A 6144-nucleotide genomic window follows, 5' to 3' on the forward strand; every position below is an offset into this window, starting at 1 on the left:
AAAAATTTCTTACAGACCTAGGATGGGTGGTTTCCATATCTACACTGTCGACTAAAAAAAATAGTCACAGCCTAAAAGTTGAGAGTTATGTTTCATTTGGCAGGAATTTTTAGGACTTCAAGCCCATGAGGCAGCATCTCAAGTAACCCTGAGAGAACTGCTCCGAGAAGGTGAGGGAGAGAGCCAGGGTATATAGAAGTCTTGCGCAGTGGTTGATTAGTTCAGGAGGGTAAAGAGTGGATTGAGGGCTGTGGGTCTGGTGTCAACTTACCTTGGCAAATAATGAATACCTCTGTGGCACCAGGGCCAACACAGATTCCCTGGACTGGTTTCTGCTGGGTGAAATCAAGAGCTCAGCTGGATAATTTGGGCAGCTCCTTTAGCTCAAAGGTGTGTTGTTCTGCTCTCCTCGTTAGCTGGGGAGGAGCCCTCTGCCCAAAGGGACCGACTTTCCAGGGCCAAGCAGCGGATGGGAAAGTGTAACTCCACGCAAATTTCCTCCACTCAAAGAACTTGTGTTTCCTAGAAGGCCCAGCTGTGCATCTTCTTGTTTCTTAATGGCTGAGCAAGATGCTGTAATTGCTTACAATATTAAACACTGCTTTCCAGCAATACAGCTCTGTGGTTAAAATATAAATATCACAAGCGGTAAGGAGACAAAGAGACAAAACTTACGACTTCAGGCTGGGTCAGATTCCATTTCTCACCTCAAGGAAGGGAGAAGGGATAAGCCCCACTCTTGTTCCTTGAAGAAAAGGTGGATGGCTGAGGGTGGAGGAAGGCTGAATTCTGAAATGTATGTGCGTAAAAGAAATTATAAAGTGAAAGTAATTATAAGTTAAAGAAATTATAAAGTCAGGCACATGGGTTCTCAGAGGGAGGCTGAAGAAGCACAGGAGGCCCTCAGGGGAGTGGGAGAGGCAGGGCAGACAGAGTCAACCTTTAGACTGGTAGAGACTAAAGGACAGACAGTCTGGGCTGAGCACTGCCCCCAAGCTTGACACCTGTAATGAAATGCAGAGGGCAGAGGGAGCCATTGTAGGAAGCCCCAAAGGGTTTGTCCATGCATCCTTCCTTTCCTCTGTCCACCCATCTGTTCATTTATTTGTCTACCCATTTTTTCATCCATTTGTCTGTCCATCTGACCATCCGTCCACTCCTGCATTCCACGAACATGTCAAGTGCCCACTATGAGCCAGGCTATATGCAAAAGGGATAGATTTCTGGTCCGAAATGGAGAAGATAGGAGATTGAGCAACTGCCTCACATCTTACTCTGTGCAGGAATAGAAGGAATCGCAGAAAACTGTTGATGGTGATAAATGGAACCGGGTAGGAAAGTGAGGCAGTGGGGGTACAAACGATTTGTCCCTCTATGTTTTCTTTTTCTGTAATGTCACTACACCATCACAAATGAAGGGGGAAAGGTGGCCCGAATTAAACATAAGTCCTGAGATTGGAATCAAGGATACATTCACACATTGCTCACGTGGATTCTTATTTTAAAAAAATGAATGCACATTTTTAGAAGTATATGGTGGTGAGTCTGACCTGACAGCCAGAACCAGACCCTCACTTCTCCCTACCCTAGGGAAAGATACAGAGGGAAACTCGGTTACAAACTGTATTAGTCTGCTCAGGCTGCAACAACAAAATACTACAGACTGGGTGGCAGAAGCAACAGGAATTTCTCACAGTTCTGGAGGCTGGAAGTCCAAGATCAAGGTGTCAGCAGAATTGGTTCCCCCTGAGGCCTCTCTCAGAGGGAAATCGGTTACAAACTGTATTAGTCTGCTCAGGCTGCAACAACAAAATACTACAGACTGGGTGGCAGAAGCAACAGGAATTTCTCACAGTTCTGGAGGCTGGAAGTCCAAGATCAAGGTGTCAGCAGAATTGGTTCCCCCTGAGGCCTCTCTCCTTGCCTTGTACATCACTGCCTTCTCCCTGTGTCTTCACGTGGCCTTTGCTCTGTGCCCACATCCCTGGTGTCTCTCTGTGTGTCAAAATTTCCTCTTCTTACAAGGACACTAGTCACACTGCATAGGGCCCACCTTAACAGCCTCATTTTAACTTAATCACCTCATTAAAGGCCCTGTCTCCAAATACAGTCACATTCTGAGGTACGAGGGGTTAAGATTTCAACACATGACTTGGTGGGGAGGTACAATTCACCCCAGAACACAGATAATAATTTCAACAGGGACAACAATAAGAAAATGACAGTCACAAAACACACTCCTTTCATAGGCTCCTAGAGGGAATGTATGAGCCAGAATGAATGGAACCCCGTCCAAGGCAGGTGTGGAAATGCAGGCTCACAATTGGACAAACTCTTTAACTTCAGTGAGCCTTGGCCACCTCTGGGAAACGACCTCATGATGTCTCTCTGGGGCTTGGGAAGCTGGTACGCTGCCATGCACATCTCAGAAACTGTTCACATTATTAAATGATGCCTTTATACTCTCTATCCTCATCCTATCCTTCCACAGCCAGTGAGTTAGGTCTTTTCGCTGCAACAAACATTCTATCAACTCCAAGGGGGAAATGGGGCACCCAATGTGGTGGACAGGTCCACCTCACCTGTCCCCCATTGGACTGAGGGCTTGGCCTCATGGATGGAAGTCCAGATGGCCAAGGGCAGGCACCTTGGGCAGGACTCCATCCTGCATCATTCCTTGAGAGTGGGCGGCAAGGTGGCAGTGCTGACCATCTGGGGCGCTGGGGGCAGCTTGGCAGTCCTGGTGACTAAGACACCCTCTAGTAGAGAAGGAAGGGAATGGGAGTGCCAGGATGCTGCATCAGAGGTCTAGCGATATAACCACTTCTCAAAGCAAGTGTTAAGACCAGCAGGACTTCTGGGTCCTCAGTCATTTGCTTGACATCTACACAGCCATGTGCACAGGCTGGCTGGATCTCACCCTCCTGTCTGTGCTGAGCCTGGGTACCCAGGCCTGCAACAGCTGGCTTGTCAAGTGCTTTGAGGACCCCCAGTATGAAGAGATGGTGTGGCTGGCCCCAGACAGGCTGGGGCAGACGGCAGAAAGGGAACAGATAGTGGTGATTGGGCGGGCACGGCAGGGCTCACTGCTACCAAGACCCAGCAGGACGCTGGCCACCAGGTACATGATAGGGTGTGGGAGGGTCCTGCATGGGGAACCTGGGAGAGAGGGAAGTGGACAGCCCCAGAGACCTGGGGCAGGGGATTGGGTCTAGGGCTGTAGGTGGGGGTAGAAGGGCTAGGAGAACCGGGTGGTCTGACTGTATAACAAAGGGAGACCTGGGGAAGAGGCAGGAGGGCTGTGGGAGCTAGGTCTGCTAGGAGGGGATGTGTCCAGCCTCACTGAGGTCAGGAAAGTGCTGTCTTTCTAGGTGACTGTCCTGGAGGCCTCAGGGCATGTGTGGGTGGCAGAATAGAGACCCACAGAGTGCCTGGAGCACAATGGTATGTGGAGCTGGGAGCCATGAGGATTCCCGCCAACCACAGGTATGGTCGGGAAAAGTGGGGAGTGAGTAGGGAAGGCTGGGGTGTGGGCAGTTGTCTCATTTGTACTCTCGGGATTTTAGTTTATGGAGGTGATGAGTAGCCATGGAGAGGTTAATGCCACTGTAAGAATTTATTACTTACATTTCCAGAGAGAAGGAGGCAAACCACACCACACAGGGCCCTGGGGATACATTGGGATGGTCAGGAGGCAGAAGACAGGAGCAAAGAGAAGGCACAGACCGTGGCCTTCATTGGAGTTTCTGAGGGAAAGGCAACGTGGGACAGAGTAAACAGCTTAGGTTTGGCTGGTTTGAATAATTACACTGGGCTCTGGGCTGTAGGAGTGGTCTCTAGTTGCCTGGTACCTGGCCCTGGGTGAGTTAGGGCAGGGGACATATTTACTTGGTGTGTGGGTGGGAACATGGTCTTGGATCAGCCAGTCTGCACACTGAAAGGAGAGCTCTAGGCAAGCTGACATGCAGGAGAGATGTGGTTCGGCCCTGTGATTCATGAGTATCAAATAGACAGAATCTAAGAAGACACAAAACACACAGTTAGAACACACAATTAGAACAGTAGTCAACACCAAGGCCAAGACAAATAGCAATGAGTGGCCGTCCTTTCCTGGAAGTCAGCAGGCCTGGGTCTGCCCCAACTCACAGCCTCAATGTTTTAATGTATATACTGTGCATAATGGCACCTGCCCTGCCTGCTTAGAAGCCAATGTGGAGGATCCCAAAAGATAATTAGGATGGGAGAGCACCTTGAAAAGTCAAAAGCGGCCTGCTAGGTTTGCTAACAATGGGAATAATGAGTGTCCATCGAGGAGGGTGTGGTGTCTGGTGGGAGCCCTGGGACCAGAAACTAGCACCAGGTGACCTCATGGAGGGTCATCCTGAAGGGGGGCCCTGCTCCATGGAGAATGCAGGGTGGTGGAGGGTGCTTCCTGGAGGCTTGGGAAGGATGCACATGGCCTCCAGGGAAGATAAGCCCAGAGGACCCTGACACTGCTCTTCATGCAACCTCCTGGACCTTGAGGCCAGAGGTCTCAGACAAAATGAGAGAGATCGTGGCCAGAACGGAGGACAAGCCTGGTGTGATGTGGCCACAAGAACGGTGGCCCCGTTCCCTCGTGGCCCTGCCGCCATTAGTGTAGTGACAAGGGGGTCTGTAGTTCTGTCTTTGGATAGAGGCCAGTAGCCCCAGTAAATCTGTGGGGAGCAAAGAGCAGAGCCCCTGAAGCAGGGACGGCTGGAAGCTTCCTTGTCCCTGCTGAGCTGTCTCTGATTCGCATCACAGGCTCTCTCATGAGCTCATCAGGAAGTTTGGGCTAAAGCTCAGTAAGTTCCGCACCTCCAACAACCAGAGCTGGGTGCTGGTCAACGGGGTGCACAGCGCGTGGGGGAGGCACAGGCCTACCCGCGTCTGCTGGGCTGTCAAGTCAGGGCAAATGAGGAGTGGAAGACGGCAGAACAGCTCTTCCTAGAATCACTGCCGGGGAGTGTGAACATACCAAACTCTCGGACCCCGCCCAGCCTCACTCTGCCACGGTGGCGCCAGGTTTCCCGCTTTGTCCGTACTATTCACAGTGGCCTCGTAGGCCTACAGAAATGTGTCCAACACCAACAAGGAGGTAGACTTCCCACCTCTGTAACTCCCAGGTTCGTGGGGGAGCTCTGGCCCTGAACTTTACAGGCCCGTAATCTGTCCAATAGTTAAGTGTCCACCTTCGGGACATTCAGCCTAGTTGTGGGACAAAGTCCTTGAACCCAGGAGAGAACATATATAAACCAACCTTGGACGTACACACAAGTAGAAGCATGAGTGAGGGAGTGGGAACATGGGGGGCTGAGGTGAGTGCCCGTGTGGGGCGGGGTTTGGTTCTCACTGAATGCCCCTCCTTCCTCCATGCCCAGGTGGTAGAGGAGCTGAAAAGCAGTAGCTGCAGCCAGGTGCTGGAGAAGTAAGACTCCTTCCCCACCAAGGTCAGTCCGGGGACCCACTGCCTGCTGCCCACAGCCCACCCTGTCACAGTCTATGGAAACCACGGCAGGACCACCCACCCTCTTTCCAGCTTGTAGCAGGAGAAACGTGTTAACCCTTGACCCACCCTCCCCCAGCAGGCAGCCAGAGGGAGCCTGTGCACAGCCCCTGCCCCACATCCTCCCGCCTGTGGCTCAGGGCGGCCCAAGATGGAGAGGGGGTCCTTCCTCCCCCACCTACTCCAACCTCTTGCTGTTTCTTACTCAGCCAAGCACACCCTCAAGGCCTTGGCATTGGCCGTTCCCTCTGCCTGGAATGCTCCTCCTGCAGATGTCACATGGCTTTGCCCCTCAAGCTTCTTCAGGTCATGGCTCAAGTGTCCACTCTGAACTGAGGTTCCTCCCGTCTGGCACCCTCCCATCCTCCTTTCTCTGCAATAGTTTCCACCCTAACGCGTATCACACTGTACTGAATATTTTACTTGTTTAATTTGTTTATGGTCTGCTTCCCCTGCTAGAATGTAAGCTCCTGGAGGACAATGGTGGTGGGAGGGAGGGGAAGGAAGCGGGGAAGGGAAACAGGGGAGGAGGGAAGGAAAAAGGGAGGAGAGATACAGGGCTTGGAGAATAAGTCAAGCTAGAGAAGATTCTCAGTTGCCCCCCCGACCCGCCCCCC

At 51.7% G+C, this 6144-nt stretch overlaps 1 pseudogene; it reads left to right on the plus strand.

The window, feature by feature from the left end:
* The first annotated feature begins 2894 nt into the window (after positions 1-2894).
* The window catches only part of LOC103072301 (L-amino-acid oxidase-like), a 6309-nt pseudogene continuing 3059 nt past the window's right edge, over positions 2895-6144 (plus strand).

This window comes from Lipotes vexillifer, unplaced genomic scaffold (genome assembly GCF_000442215.2).
Source record: "Lipotes vexillifer unplaced genomic scaffold, Lipotes_vexillifer_v1.1 scaffold814, whole genome shotgun sequence".
Lineage (NCBI taxonomy): Eukaryota > Metazoa > Chordata > Mammalia > Artiodactyla > Lipotidae > Lipotes > Lipotes vexillifer.